The following is a 17,381-nucleotide window of genomic DNA, read 5'->3' on the forward strand; positions in this document are numbered from 1 at the left end:
CCCCCCCCCCCGAGAACCGGCATCGCTCCCCCCCCCCCGTTCGCAAAGGCCCCCCACTCGAACAACTTGAAATTTACCCCCATTCTGGCACAGGCACGCAGCCAACAGGACGTGCCGGTGCCGCTTGAAGAACTTTCTGCCTCTGCCGGGCCTTAAGCATGCATCTGCGCATGCTCAAGGCCTTCTAATTCTCCCTCTCGCCGAGATTCTTCAAGCGGCACGGGCACATCCTGTGGGTTGCGTGCCGATGTCAGACGGGGGGGGGGGGTAAGTTTCAAGTTGTTTGGGTGGGGGGTGCTGTTTTGCGTGGGGGGGGGGCTTTGCGAGCGAGGGGGAGCAGTGCCACTGGCCGAGGGGGGGGGGAGGGGGAACGTATCAAGCGAGTTTCAATTATTTCCTATGGGGAAACTTGCTTTGATATACGAGTATTTTGGTTTATGAGCATGCTTCTGGAACAAATTATGGTCGTAAACCAAGGTTCCACTGTATATAGTTTGGTAAACTCATAGCTGAAGCTGCCTTTATGCTGATTTTAGAAAACAACTGAAGACACATCTGTTTGACAAGTTTCAATCCTAAATCATGTCTCTGGCCATAACTTTTTTGGAATTTCTACAGCCTTAATTTACTACGATTTTATCAATGGCCCTGCTTTAATTGCCACTGTTTCATTTAAACTATGTTATTACTTTAACTTTTGATTTTAAAAGATGTAATTTTATAGACTTTATTACTCTTAAGATTGTAAACCTCTCTTCAGTTTGTATTTTAAATTGATTGTATATAATTTTGTTGTACACCGCTTCGAACTTCTGGTATTGTGGTATATAAGAAATAAATTATTATTATTATTATTATGATTATTATGTTAACGATGACAGTTAACAGTTAATGAATGGTTACTACCTCACTGTAAACTGTGCGGCAAAATCCCCCCTATCATTCCCCATACATTCAATGTATTCTTCCATATTATGTGGTTAATATGTGGTCCACATGAATTTGGATGATATTAACAAAATAATAAAATAATGGAGGGAAAAAGACCTCAATGTCAATGCCAAAACCCAAGGTGTAGCAATATTCCATGCTACCAATACAAGGCAAGCAGTGGCTTTCTCAATAACAGACTATGGACTTTTCCTCCAGGAACTTGTCCAAACCTTTCTTAAAACCAGCTATCCATTGCCAGAGGATGTGGTAAGAGCGGATAGCGTAACTGGTTTTAAGAAAGGTTTTTGAGAAAGACATGGGGAAGCCTGTATCGGTAGCATGGAATATTGCTACACCTTGGATTTTGGCCAGATACTAGTGACGTGGATTGGCCACCGTGCGAACTGAGGTTGATGGACCATTGGTTTGACCCAGTAAGGCTATTATGTTCATTCAATGATGCTAAACCTATGACTATGCAACACATCAATGGTCTATATAAGAAAAAAAATTATCTTTTATATTCTTTGTTCTTTACGTGTCATAATAATCCCCAGTGTTCTGTACCCTAAACTCCTCTCCAAATAGTTTTGCCATACAGAGTTTCTTCAAAGTTATATTCATAAATGTTGAACAGTTCAAAACCCTTTTTCTTCTCTAAACACACTGGGCTCAATATTCAGCCAGTGTTAACCAGCATTTTGCTGACTGCTGCTGGTGTTAAATCTAGAAATTCAATACTGGGCCATGTCTAGCCCTAGAATGCACCTAAAATAGCCGGTTTTCAGTTTGGCACTGATCCGGTTATTTTCAGCAGCAATAAAGTGCTACTGAAAATTAGTGGTTAGCCCCAAACAGGTGATTTAACCGACCAGGAACCGTTTCTCACCAGTTAAATCACTTTGATTATCAACCTAACAATTTCTAATGTCTCATTTTTCCCCACAGTCAATTAGAAAACAGGAACATAAGAATTTAAGAATAGCCAAACTGGATCAGACCAATGGTTCATCTAGCTCAGTATTCTATTTCCACAGTGGACAATATAAGATTCAAGTACCTAGCAGAAACCCAAATAGTCATAAAGCAAATGTCATTATTGTATAAGATGAATAAAAGTAAAACTAATGCTCATAGACTGAGTGATTCTGAAATATTGGATATTTTTGCAAATTTTATAAATATATATTTTCACCTAGATGCCAAACTGTTAATATCTGACCTTTGTTTTGCATGCAGACCTTAGTTTAGAAGAAAAGCAAGCATTTCTAGGTTGTGATTCTTCTTATTGAATCAAAATAGGTGTAGTCGTACATCTACTACAGCTTTAGAATATTCTTTAGATGTTCCAATAAAAAGTATCACAATATACAATCCAACATTTTGCATAAAAGGCTTTTTTTTTTAGCATTCAAAGCTGAATCTTGCAGCTTTCTTTAACATTCCCAAAGATTTCTTAACTTTTGCTTCAATTATTTTCTACCATATTAATAGGGGGCATCTGCATTACCAACGGCTAAAAAAAAAAAAAATGGTGGGGAATAATTGTTCACATACACATCCAAAAATTAATCTAATATCCTGCAAATTCATTATTTATTCCAAACCGTTCATGCTCTTTCCAATTGATTTTAAGATGACACTGCAGAAACAGGGCAGGATATTTTTGTTGAACAGTGGAGCTGTGGGTGCACTTTAAGATCTGTACAGCAAAGGAACAATTTTGTTTTACCATTTCTATATCGTTTAGATACAAAAACATATAGCACAGGGTTGACACAAGGATGCACATACTGAAGAATGTTGCAGATGAAATAGAAAGTGTCCCATGCATAGTTGTGACGGTAGATCCCCAAGTAAATACACAACTCCAAGAAGTACACAGGAAGCCAGCACACTGAAAAGGTAATGATTGCACAAAAAATCATTACCGAGGCTTTTCTTGTGTTCCTAAAGCTCGCCAAAGACATCATAGGACTTTTCTGTAGGGCAAGAAGAAGGCGAATGTAATTGAAGGTGATCACCAACAAAGGAATTAGATAATAAAGAATAAATTGAATAAGAACAATCTGGTAATGCTCCTGGTACAGAGCTGGTAAGCATAATGTTGTATTTAGCATAATCTTAATTTCTGTGGTAGCATGGATTCGTAATGGCAAACTGCTGAGAAAACTGAGAGCCCAAACTAAAGCGAGTATCAAGACCATGAAAGCCCTTGCTGGAGATCGGAAAGGTCTTAAGATAATCTGTGCCCTAGTAATAGAGACAGCACATAAGGAATAAATACTGGCTGCCAGTGAAAAGGCAAGAAAAAAATGGAAAATCTTACAGAAGATATCACCCAAACTCCAGGTAGATTGGATTGTGGAAACAAGTAAAAAGGGTATGAGAAACAACGTCAAGAAGTCTGCCACAGACATGCTCAGAACAAGCATATCAAGGTGTTTTTTCTTTTGTGAACTATGTTTTGCAAATAAAGAAATAACCAACATGTTGGCGCACTGTCCAGTGAAGAAGATAATTCCAAGGGCACAGGAGAATATCAGAGGATAGTCTATGTACATTATAAATGGACACTATTTATTATTCTCTGTAGAGTGGCACTCAGTCCGGTCCAGATGGGTCAGCACTGATTTCCTTAATAGGTTTTTCAAGTGTGTTTATTCAGGGCCTTGCCCTCTTTGTTCATCTGTGCATTTAAGAAATGCTCTAGTCCATCCCTCCTCAAAGTCAGATTGTAATTAAGTAGGCAACGTCTGAAATAAAAATTCTTCAGAATCAGAATTCCATGTAACATTCTGCTGATCTCACCTGCAGTTTCTGTAGATGTGTGCTCATTTCATTCATAAATCTGCACAGACCTGCAGTCTCACTTTCTCATCCCTCCCACAAAAAAAATGATTCTTTTAGACCTATAATGTGGAAGACAGCTCTTTTAATCAAAAGAGATTTTCGATAGTAGGACAGAAATGTGCCACAGTAATTGCACACAATTCATTACTCTTTGAACAAATAAATGTTTTTAATGGATTCAGAGGCCATTAAGCTTTGTAAATGTAGAGCATTTATCTAGCTTCCCCTGCCCAGAAAATAAACATGATTCAAAGATTAAGATAACATATATCTACACAAGCATGATTGAGAATCAAAAAGGCAAGACAGTAAGGGGTCCTTTTACAAGCTGCAGTAAACACTAGTGAGTGCTTGCCACAGCTTAAAAGGGCTCTTCATGGGGTATACTCAGGCATCCTGTGGTAAGTTCTAGTTTAGTGCACATATACAAACATGCTTAAATTATTTATATTTTACTACAGCGGGGGCGTGTACAGTATAAGGTAATCAGTGCTGCACACTAACCAATTATTGTGTGAACCCTAAAGCCCATATTCTATAAATGGCACTGTAGGTGCCATACTGGTGCTTAACTTATGTGGAAAACAACATCTAAAAAATATATAGGTGCCAGTTGGCACCTAAAAAAAGGCACCTGAATCAAAGCTGTGGAGATGCTTTATGACATCTAAAGCTACTCTAGGAATGGCTAATGTCTAAAGTGACCATTTATTTTTTCCCTCAAAATGGGACAGGAATCCTCCACCTCCCTTGATCTGTTGCTGCGTCAGCGTTGGAGAAGTAGGGAGAAATCCCAGGCTCTGTGATCGCCTGTCCCATTGTCCCCATGCACAGCTTTGGGACGCTGTTTCTGAAAACGAGACATTTTGGCGTCCCAAAGCTGTGTGTGGGGACAATGGGACAGGTGATCTAAAAATGGGAAAGTCTCATTCAAAACGTATGGTCATATTACTAATGTCAGAAGTGGCTTTAGGCATCATAAAGTACCTCCAGAGCCATGATTCATGTGAAAGGTAGGTGCCGGAAATGTAGACCTTGAAAATCCTGGCCTACATTTCCAGTGCCTACCTTTCACGAAGCCACAATTCTATAAACAGCGCCATTGTGTGATTGACACGCGATCGGTGGTCATTTCTTCGGTGGCCACCGCTGACAGCACTGTTTATAGAATCCGGGCCTTACTGCCTACAAAATAGGTAGTGTTAAGGGCTTACATGCTAATCTATTTTAATGCTCATGTGCTAATTGCATTGGCCATAAATGCAAAAATTTGAAAATTGGCCATCTTACCTCTGTGCTATAAAAGGCCTTGGCACACTAAGGCCACTTTTTAGTGCTGGTTTGTAAAAGGATCCCCTAAGTATGCTAGAGCACTGTTCAGTAGTTTGCTGTCACACTGTAGACAATTTTCTTACATGAATGTCTGCAAAGATAAAATATAACTGAATTCAGACTATGATGCACCTCAGTTCTGAGAGGAGATAATTGTGATGTATACAGCATAAGTGGTTCTTAGTTGCTTTAAAGAAAATGCATTGGAAAGGGGTAGGCCTGCCATTTTGAAAAGGCAGGTCTGCTGAAAGGAGGGAGTGGGCATCCCTCCTGCTGATCTTCAGAATAAAAGGTGAGGTGTGGGCCTGGGGCATGGGGGCGGGGTTCTGGGTGGTCAAGACAGGAAGGAGTAGGCATCCCTCCTGCTGATATTCAAGGGGGGGGTCAGGTGGCCTGCCAATTTTTTTTGTTTTGTTTGGGGCTGTCATCAGGATGGGGTCATCATCGGGAGTGGGGGAGTGAGGGGGCATGACTTTTTTCTTAATGGGGACAGATATTGTGCCTGTGTAACACAAGCATTAAAAAAAGAAAAAAGAAAATCTTGCTGCCCCAACAGCTGAGAGGCAGGAGATTGCTTTGGGGTTTCCCTGCCGCTCAGCTTTCAGGCTTCCGACTCTGCACAAGTGTTAGTCGCTTTTCCAGCAACTGATTGGATAGGATTATGGCAGATTTCTGTAAAACTCATTTTGCATGCAAAATTTTTCCAACATCGATCGCCATTTGAAATCGGTCAATTTGTCAGCACTAAAGCGACCCAACAGATTTTACCGGCGATATTCGAGAATCTGGCCCTCAGTATTGTACAGACCTTTATCACATCTCCCCTGAGATGTCTCTTCTCTAGGCTGAAGAGCCCTAGGTGCTTTAGCCTTTCCTCATAGGGAAGTTGTCCCATCCCTTTTATCATTTTGTTGCCCTTCGCTGTACCTTTTCTAATTCTCTTTTTTGAGATGCAGCAACCAGAATTGCACACAGTATTCGAGGTGTGGCTGCATTCTATTTGCTTTCCTAGCCACCGCTGCATACTTAGCTGGGGGTACCCTCAGTGATGACACCTAGATCCTTTCCCCGGGTGGTGACTCCTAAAGTGGAATCCTACATCACATAGCTATAATATGGGTTCCTTTTTCCTACATGCACCACGTTGCACTTGTTCACATTAAATGTTATCTGCCATTTTGATACCTAATCTCCCAAGGTCCTGTTGCAATTTTTCCCAATGTTCTTGTGAGTTAACAACTTTGTGTCATCAGCAAACTAATTATCTCACTAGTTATTCCCATCTCTAGATCATTGATACATATGTTTTAAAAAGCAGCAGTTCCAGCACAAACCCCTTGGGACCCCCAATATTTATCTATCCAAATCACGTCTCAATAGACATTTAACCCTCTTTTTAAGTTTTTATCTTAAATTAACCATGAACAAACACTCAACAGGTTTTCAAAGTGGCGCTAGAAAGGGTAACAACCTCATCAGCTTTTAAAAAAAAACCTCCTTGTGCCCCCACCTTATTAATTTAAGCCACTTTCAAGTCTCCGTTGTATTAAAGTTAACCAGAAAACTTATATTTACACAGTTCACCGATATACTCATAAATTCAAACTCATAACAGTTGAAGTTCGTATAAATACACGCAAATGCATTCAAACCTATCTTGCTGCTTAATATCGACCGTTGTGATGTGTTCCCTTAGAACTGTGTGTTCCACTGCATCTACCAACAGTAACCAGCCAGCATTTCGCTGATAGTTGTGTCAGGGAAATGGGCCTGGATATCTGTAACAAGACATACAGCCTCTTTTACAAAGTCGTGCTAGTGGCTGCCGCGCGATAACAGCCCCGAAGCCCTATAAATCTCTTTGGGCTTCAGGGCCGTTAGCGCAGCGCAGCCGCTAGCGTGGCTTTGTAAAAGAGGCCGATAGTTTTACTTAACAAGCAGACTTTACTCATGGTCTTAGTCTTCATGGTATAATCATACTTGCTGCTCGATGGCACTTGTCTCTATGTTCAATAATGCAGCAAACCTGGCCGCACAGCTCAGCAACCTCACTTTGAACCCGCGGGTGACGTAAAAAAAATCACTTCGGCCGGGTTAAATCTCAAACTTCATCTGTGAATTAACTATAACCAAATATCAGTACAGAAAACTGCACTCTACTTTACTGAATTGTTCTTGTCATACATAAATTGCATACTGCTGCGCGTCCATTCCATTAGCTCCTCTCCATTATGAAAACTCTCTCCAGATCATACTCCTTGCAAATCATACTCCTGCGGGCTCCACTTGACTCATTTGCTTTAAAAAAAAAAAAAGAGATGCCAATCAACTTTCAAGTTCAATCCACCTAGTTCCTCAGTCTTCATGTGGTAAATCCAGTTCTGTTCTCTTCTAAGGAAAGGCAACTTCCTATCGCGCCCCCCACCCCCGGTCATCAGTGGCACATGATCAATTATGCTACATTGCAGTGCTTGTATTGTGAGCTTGAATCCCAGTATTTACCCTTCTCCACTGAGAATATTGGCCATTTAACCCTACTCTCTGCTTTCTATCTTTCAACTAGTTCTTAATCAACAAGAATGGAATATTGCTACTCCTTGGATTTTGGCCAGGTATTAGTGACCTGGATTGGCCACCGTGAGAACAGGCTACTGGGCTTGATGGACCATTGGTCTGACCCAGTAAGACTATTCTTATGTTTTTTATGAAAGGAGGAAGGCAAAAAATGGAATTGTGAGACTGAAAGAAGCTTCAAATTGCTATGTGAAGACTGATGAGGAAATGCCAACCTGCTAAATAAATACTTCTGCGCTATGTTCACAGAAGAAAATCCTGGAGAAGGACTGCAAGTGGATGGCAAAATTATGTGTGAGAATGGAGTGGACACCGTGTTGCTCACAGAAGAAAGTGTTTATGAACAACTTGAAAAACTGAAGGTGAACAAAGCCATGGGACAGGACGACATCCATCTCAGGATATTGAGGGAGCTCAGCAAGGTTCTGGTAGGTCCTCTAAAAGATTTGTTCATAACTCCTTATAAAAGGGAGAGATTCCGCAGGATTGTTAAAGAGTGGATGTGGTCCCTTTTCACAAAAGTGGTCGTAAAGATGAAGTGGGCTAGTAAGCCTCACTTCAGTTGTTGGAAAAATAATGGAAGTATTGCTGAAGGAAAGAATAGTGAATTTCCTATAAACCAATGGGTTACAAGATCTGAGACAACATGGCCTTATTTAAGGTAAATTGTGTTAAACAAATCTGATTGAATTTTATGCCTGGGCAACTAGAGAATTGGATTGAGGTTATGCATTAGATATAATTTGCTTAGATTTCAGCAAAGCCTATGGCACAGTTCCTCATAGGAGGCTCTTGAATAAACTTGACAGGCAGAATTTAGGACCCAAAATGGTCAACTGGATTAGAAATTAGTTGATGGACTGAAACCAGAGGGTAGTGATTAATAGAATTCACTCAGAGGAAGGAAAGATGAGTAGTGGAGTGCCACAAAGATTGGTGTTGGGTCCGATTCTGTTCAATATATTTGTGAGCAACATTGCTGAAGGGTTAGAAGGTAAGGTTTGCCTTTGTGTCTTTGTAACAGAGTGGACACCCCAGAGGGAGTAGAAAACTTGAAAAATGATCTGCAAAAGTTAGAAGAATGATCTAATATTTAGCAATTAAAATTCAATGCGAAGAAGTGCAGAGTGATGCATTTGGGGAGTAGAAATCCGAGGGAACCATATGTGCTGAGGTGAGATGCTGATATGCATGGATGAGAAGAGGGACCTAGGGGTGTTAAGATCTTAAGGCTGTGAAACAGTGTGACATAGTCATGGCTGTTGTCAGAAAGACGCTGGGCTGTATAGAAAGAGGCATAACCAGCAGAAGAAAGAAGGTGTTGATGCCCTTGTACAGGTCATTGGTGAGGCCCCATCTGGAATAAGAATTGCTGTACTGAGACAGACTGAGGGTCCATCAACCCCAGTTTCCTGTTTCCAAAAGTGGCCAACCCAGGTCCCAAGTACCTAGCTAGATCCCAAGTAATAGTGGAGCACATGAATTGGCGAGGGAGGTAATGGTGCTGGGACCGCTTGATAACAGGGATCATGACATGATCAGATTTGATAAAATACCTGGAATAAGATTATACAGGAAATCTAATACAATAACACTTAACTTTAAAAAAGGAGACTATAATAACATGAGGCAAATGGTAAAAAAGAAAGAGGTGCAGCTGCAAAGGTCAAAAATATGCATCAGGAATGGATGTTATTTAAAAATACCATCCTGGAAGCACAGACTAAATCAGGGTTGTCAAACTTAGGCCCATGGGCCAAGAAAATACCCTATTCCTTCCCTCCCTCCATCTCATTGTCCACTATCTCTCTCCCTGCTTCCCGGTCTCACTTTTAAAACAGCCTGCAGAGGATTGTTGGTCGGCTGTAATGATTCTAGCAGGCTGCCGTAGCCTTCACAGCACGTTCCCTCTGCCAAGGTCCTGTACGTCAGAGGAGGGGCGGGACCGTGGAGGAACATGCTGCAGAGGCCGACGACAGCCTGCTAGGATCACTAAAGCTTACCAGAGGTCCTCTGAAGGCTGCTTTGAAAGTGAGACTGGGAAGCCAGAGAATACTAGGCCTTTGGGGGGGCAGGCCCCCCTGGTGTAGAAATACATGGAGGGAATTAATACGTGGAAGTAATTTCAAGGATATTTTATCTCCCACAATTACAACTAAGGTGGAGAAGCCTCTTAGAGTGTTACCTTTGGGTTTTTATAAATGCGGACATTGCAGTATTTGTCATCAAACAACAACTCAAAAGATGTTCACTAATCCACAAGATGGAAAGAAATATGATATCAGACATTTTTTGTCCTGTGATTCCAATCACATTGTGTATGTGATTACATGCCCATGTAATTTGTTTTATGTGGGCATGTCTACCCGTTCTTTTAGGGTAAGAATGACGGAACACAGATCAAGCCTCAAATGCAATAGGCAAAATGCACCTTTAGTTGAGCATTGCACAATAAAACAACATGATTTTTTAGATCTCCGTTTTTTCTGCATTGACAAAGAGAATGTACACCCAAGAGGAGGAGACAGATAACGCAGATTACAACAAAGAGAGTCCCGCTGGATATTTCGTTTAAGATCTTTGAAACCCAAGGGACTTAACACCACAGTTGAATGGAGTTCATTTTTCTAATCATTTTTCTAATTATTTCTGGAATCATAGTTCTGCAGTGATTCCTTAAAGTGTTCCATATTCACAATCATTGGATTTGTATATATAGAAAAAGAGATCGTTGTGACACAATTTTGAGCATGCGTGATTTGCTGCCTTATCAGCTGTGAATGATACTTAAAGCGCATGCGTGGCGTTCGGCGGCTGCCAGCGCCATTTTTTCTGAATGAAGGTTTGGGTTTTAACAGCTCAGTAAGTACCCATGGGCTTTCTTCTTAGTTTGTCTAAGTAAGAATGTTATATTATTCTCATTATAATTTTTATTTTTCAGATTTTGTTTTGACCCATGAGGAAGCCCAAAGTTGGGTAAAACGGGGCCCGTTGGGTCTGGTTCAACAGCAGCATACCGGCTATGAAAAAACATATTCAAAGCTAAGTGCCGGTTTTTGCTTTTATATATTTTAACTTGCATTTAAAAATCCTAAAAAATATTTTTGATTTAAGAACTCTAAGCTCGATGAAAGATAGCATACTTCCTGCAAAAAAGTTAGCTTAAAACAACATGCTAAGGCTAACGCAGGCATCTGAGAGCTAAGAGATTGCTTAATATTCAATTCATTGACAACGTATTAAGTCCTTATTGTGTTTACTGCTTTGAAAGTGAGACTGGGAAGCCAGAGAATACTAGGCCTTTGGGGGGGCAGGCCCCCCTGGTGTAGAAATACATGGAGGGAGGGAAGGAGGGAGGGGTCCAAAGAGACGTGCATATGCTGGACTGAGGGTGATGGGGAGGGGAAGAAATAATGGGTCTAAAATAGAGGAAAGGGAGAGAGATGGTGGACAATGTGATGGGGAGAAGGAAGGAGCATAAAGGGAAAGAAGTTGGACACAAGGGATGTTGTGGAGGGGGTATAGAGATACTGGATAGGAGGGTAGTTGGGAAGAGAAAGGGAGAGATAGTGGACCCTGGGGTGGTGGGGAAGGGAGAGAGAGATGCTGGATGAAAGGGTAGTTGAGAAAAGGAGAGATGGTGGATCTGGGGATGGTGGGGTCCATCGCTGCAGGAAAGATGCCAGACCTTCAAGGGAGAGAAGGGAAATGGAAGGGGAGGACAGAGATGGAAGATGGATGATTAGCACGGAGAAAGAAGGAAATGACAAATGTGCAGGAGACCCTGGCAAGTGAGTTATCAGAAGACAACCAGAGCCTGGGACCAACATGATTTGAATAATGACCAAATAACAAAAGGTAGAAAAAAATAATTGTATTTTCTGTTTTGTGATTACAATATGTCAGATTTGAAATGTATATCCTGCCAGAGCTGGTGTTAGAAAGCAAGCGTGAACTAGGACCTAAAAGAGAGAGGAAAAGTCTTTTTTATTTATTTTGTTTACATCACAGAGCCGGCATGGGGTTGGAGAGGTTGTAACCCTATACTTCTACCCCCCCGGTCCTCAGTCAGTGAAGAGGGTTTCTGGAAAAGGGACCATGTAGGGCAGGGGTGTCACATTCAATCACATAAGGGGCCAAAATCTAAAACATAGGCTAAGGCGCGGGCCAAATTATTTATTAAGATACTAAGGGGTTCTTTTATTTAAGTGTTCTAATCATTTAGCATGCGCTAAATCGGTTAGCGTACTTTAATAAAAAGACCTCTAAGTATTTTAATGAAAACAATTTGGCCCGCGACTTAGCCTATGTTTTAGATTTCAGCCCCCTATGTGATTGAATTTTACACCCCTGCTCTACATGGACCCTTTGCCAGAAACCCTCTTCACTGACTGAGGACCAGGAGTTAGGGTTTTGTTTTATTGATTTGTTTAAGTTAGGTCAGTAGTTACCTTGGAGTTCCTGAGTGGGTGAACTGATTTCACCTGCCTGCAGAGATGTAGACCCTGAAGGATCATGGAACCCAATATGTAAACAGTTGCAACATTTTCAGAGACTTTCCTAGACCAGTAACAGTGTGCACACAGATTTAGGGTACTGGGCCAGATCCATTCCAACACAACACACTCAGATCCGAGTACTCAAGTTATCTGTAGAAGTTCTTTGTATGATACTTACCTGAATGTAAACCTGTTGAGACCTGTAGGGGAAGAAGAGAAAAAATTTATGAGGACAAAGAATCATAGTCTTAATGCCAAGGATCTAGACCAGGGGTGGGCAACTTTGGTCCTCGAGGGCTGGAATCCAGTCAGGTTTTTAGGATTTCCCCAATGAATATGCATGAGATCTTTTTGCATGCACTGCTTTCAATGCATATTCATTGGGGAAATCCTGATAACCCGACTGGATTCTGGCCCTCGAGGACTGGAGTTCCCCACCCCTGATCTAGACTCTATAAGTGAAGAAGAATAACGGTGTACTTATCTGATGCTATAGTCCTAAAGGTTGATGGTTGCAGAATTAAGATCCAGTAGTCGGACCACTGAGGGAAATGAAGAAATAATTAAGTATGTGTGTAAATGTGCAAAATGGTTTTGATTTTATAGTATTTAACTTCTACCTGTTTACCACCTGCTAAATACCACCTAGCCATACAAATTGGTACCTACCTGAAGAGCTTACCCAACATTCTTCACCTATTTCTATGTAAAAAATTTAAAATTTCTTTTCTTTTTGAATCCCTTGGTTGTGTGGGGTTATTTCAAAACCCTACTAGATGTCATTTCCATCATATTTGTATTTAATAGTAATTGCACTGCTTCACCACCAGAGGATCCACACTATCTTTTATATTTGACTATCAAGAACAACAATAACAAATTCTAAGACAACTGATCAAACTACCATAATTGTAATCAGGGTCTTGTTTAGGCCATTCCACTGTTTTTTATTTTTCAACAAAGTAGTTTTTTTTTTCTCTTTTGGATACTTTACTTAAGAACATATAAGAACTGTCATCCTGGGTTAGAGAAAAGGCCCATGAAGCACAGTATCCTGTACACAATCATGGTCAATCCAGGTCACAAGTACCTGGCAAAATTCTAAAGTGGAATAAAAATCTGATGCTACTTACCAATAGAGATAAGCAATGATTTTCCCAGGTCTTCTTTAATAATGGTTTATAGACTTTCCTCAAGGGACTTGTCCAAACCTTTCTGTAAGCCTACCTAAGCTAACTAGGGGTGTGCAGGGTAGACATTTTTGTTTAGTTTCTTGTGTTTATGGAATTTTTCATCAAGTTCAGTTTCATTCTTATTTGGTTATTGCAAAACCTTTTTGCTCAAATTCTGCACACTGCTGAAAAAAATAGTGCACATTATTGATAATACAAGAGAAAAGAAGATCCTGTAGTTTCAGGGTTTTTAAAAAAAATGTCATTTTGGGTTAAAAATGACATAAAACAGCAAGAGAAATGTTGTTAACATTTTCCATATTGTTTGAAACAAAAGCATATCCCTACTTCTCTATTCTGTGTTTATGCTGAAAAGTGAACCAATTACCTAAAAGCTATGTAAGATATAGAAATCAATGTTCAAAAATATACTAATGCTTTAGTAATCAATAAAAGAGGGTTATTAAAAGAATAATGCACAGTTTTAGCCAAATAACTCTTCAAATGGCAAGAGTCTGCATTATCCCTCTCTTTTACTAAGGTACGCTAATCAATTTAGCACGCACTAATGATTAGTGCGTGCTAAATGTTAACACATCCATTATATTCTTTGGACATGTTAGCATTTAGCGCGTGCTAAATTGGATAGCGCACCTTAGTGAAAGAACCCCTATGTGTCATTAAAGCACATTAGTTTAAGGTTACATGAGCAAAATAATGACGATCTCTGGCTTATTATTGCTATACACTGCCTTGGACAACTTTCTTCAAAAAGATGGTAAACAAATCCAAACAAATAAAATAAATGACACAGAAAGCATGCAAATACACACAAAGCAAAATTGAATTATACAACTTACTTTGAACTTCACAAGTGTGTTACTCATTGAAAGATAATGCCATCTCAAAGCATTAAGAAGTGTTGTGTTGCTAATGTACAGCCAGATGGCATGTGTCTAGGGAGCTTCTTTTTTTAATTTTTTTATTAAACTTTATTGATTTTCTGAATATGAACAGTGCAAACAATAATCAAATTAACATCTAATAAAACAATAAGAGCACATTTATCTTTTAAACATCTATAAGCAAGCATCTTAACCCACCCACCTGCCTAATCAATAAAAACACAAATACATATAATACAAATAATCATACACTAACATTTCCTTATACAGAATAAGAATGCAATCCCACCCACCTCCCACCCACACTGTATGTTTGTAATCAAAGGTGTAAAACTAAGATATAAATAAGCCCCCCCCCCACCCTCCCCCCTTCCCTGGATGTGTATGAGGAAATAAAAATTAAGACTTACAAACAACTATAATAAGGTAATAAAAGATGTCAGCGGGCCCCAAACCAGTTTAAATATATTGCTATGCCCCAATACATCAGCATTCATTTTTTCATATTTATAACTGGAGCATAAATTCGCCCACCAAAAAGGAAAATCTAGGGAGCTTCTTAAATGGGCCATAAAAAAAAGTAATCCATACTCCCATTCCCCAAACCTCGAATCGTGCATCTTCTTTCACATTCTGACCTGACCTTCATTAACATCCCAAGCTTACTGTATATTGCCTCCCTATCACCAACCAGAACTTATTTTGGTATCTGCTTAATAGACAGGAGAGATCTTCAGTTGCTAGTTTTATACAAGTTTTATGCTGAAGAGTTCTCAGCCCAACAAAGAAGAGAATGATGTGGAGCTGTGAAACCTACAAGTTATTCCACACTTTTCTTGACACTTTTCGTTTCAATGATATGAAATGAAACAAAAAGTGCCAAGAAAAGTGTGGAATAACTTGCATGTTTCATGGGTCCACATCATTCTTTTCTTAGTTGGGCTGAGAACTTTCCAGCAGAAAACGTGGAATGCCACCAATCTATCGATTTGCATATTTTTTTGAAAGCCTCATTGCCACTACTGAAATGTCTCTAAAATATAACTCAAATGAAGTTGTTTAAAACATATATATATATAATATAATAAAACCCTAAGTGCGCATGCGCACTCTTACCTGCGTGCTTCCGTTTTACATTTTCCATAATCTGTAGGTCCGCGGCAGGCGCATGCGCGCATGCGCGCGACGACTCCCTCCCTCACTGTAAGATCGCCGCCGTCATTGCCCCCTCCCCCCGTGCACCCTTTCCCCGCGCACACAAACCCCCATTGACCCTCCCACCGTGAGATGCACAAACCTCCCGACTCCAGCAGCGGCCGCATCACACTAAAGACGCTGCTTCGCGGCCTTCCCATGCTCTGATTTCCTCTGCCGCATTTCTGATGACATCATCGGAGACGCCGGCAGAGGAAATCAGAGTATGGGAAGGCCATGAAGCAGCGTCTTTCGTGTGACGCAGCCACTGCTGGAGCCAGTAGATTTGACAGTCGTCTCGCGGAGAGAGGTTCAGTGGGGTCGGCTGCACGGCGGCGATAGTGGCGGGGGTGGGTGGGTGGGGGAGAGAGTTCTACTGCATAGGGGGATGGCTGGCAGGCAGGTACAAAGATCCACTGCAAATCATTTTGTAACTGCAATGCAATATGGCAGACTTCTGTTTTAGGCCATTTTACAAATATGTGAAGAGGGCCCGGGGAGCAGGGAAGAGGTGCTGCTGGTGGGGGGAGGGGGGAAGATAATTCTACTGCACAGGGGGATGGCAGGCAGGCAGTCAAGCTGGCTTCAGAGGGTGGGGGTGGGACAAAGTCTGGAAGGCAGTGAGGGGGAGCAAAGAAGAGGTGCTGCTGGACCAGGGGAGCAGGGAAAAGGTGCTGCTGGACCGGGGGAGAAGGGAAGAGGTGCTGCTGGACAGGGGGAGAAGGGATGAGGGGCAGGGGGAGTACGTAAGAGGTGCTGCTGGACAGGGGGAGCAGGGAAGAGGGACCAGGGGAGCAGGGAAGAGGGTCAGGGAGAGCACGGAAGAGGTGCTGCTGCACAGGGAAGTGGGTTGGAGGAAGGAAATGCTGCTGCTGCACAGGAAAATGGAGGGGGAGGGTATTCTTCTGCTGCTACTGCACAGGGAAGTGGAGTGGGGAGGGAAATGCTGCAATTTGGGCCCCAAAGTGACGGAGTGGATTAGGAACTAGTTGAGTGGAAGGAGGCAGCGGGTAGTAATAAATGGGGGCACACTCTGAGGAAAGGTATGTTACCAGTCTGTACCACAGATGATTTAAGGGAGGAGAAGGAATTTGGGAAATTTAAAAGTAACTTAAAAACTTTCCTTTTTAAAGATGCCTTTGCAACCTAATTTTATTATCTTATTACTCTACTTTACTTTATTATACCTTTTTTATTTATTTCCCTTTTGTATTTTCCCTTAATGTTTCTTCTTTACTTTATGAATTGTATTTCATCCCTCCTTACCCAATGTTTAGAATATGTTAAACTGAGTGCAATTTAGTTTTATTTAAGTATTTGTAAGTATTGTGTTGTCCCCTAACAAATGTAAATTTGTTAGGGGACATCGCTTAGAAATTTGATTAAGCGATTAATCAAGTCACCTAATAAACTTGAAACTTGAAAACTTGAAACATGATCACTCCTGCAAAACAAGAATAATGCTGCTTGTCATCAACCTTAGAAGTAGCACAATTTTTCTGGTCCCTGTCCATTGGACCTCAAAGTCAGACTGAACTGTTAGATCAAGCTGAACTATTCTCCTCTCCAAATGCACCCACAACTTAGACTCCCTGAGGACCACTTCAACTCAAGTTTCTTCCAGTAGCCCTCAAATGAGAATCCCCTTGGCCCTTCAACTCAGATTCCCCCCTCTGAATTCATTATTTCTCTCCATTCTCAAACACACCCCAGGTTTTGGTAAGTATAGCCAAATGACCTACAGGAGAGTGGGAGAAAGGAAGGAAGTTCAAGGGTTTTCTGAACTGAAGTTCAAGGTTTCAGTTGGTGGGAGGCATTAGTAGGAGTATCATTTGGGGGGGTATGACAGGGTGGCCAGCTCCCTGTGACCCATGTGTTAGGGCCAAGTGGTATACCCATCACATATAAACACTCCCTAG

Source organism: Geotrypetes seraphini, chromosome 7, assembly GCF_902459505.1.
Source record: "Geotrypetes seraphini chromosome 7, aGeoSer1.1, whole genome shotgun sequence".
Taxonomy (NCBI): Eukaryota; Metazoa; Chordata; class Amphibia; order Gymnophiona; family Dermophiidae; genus Geotrypetes; species Geotrypetes seraphini.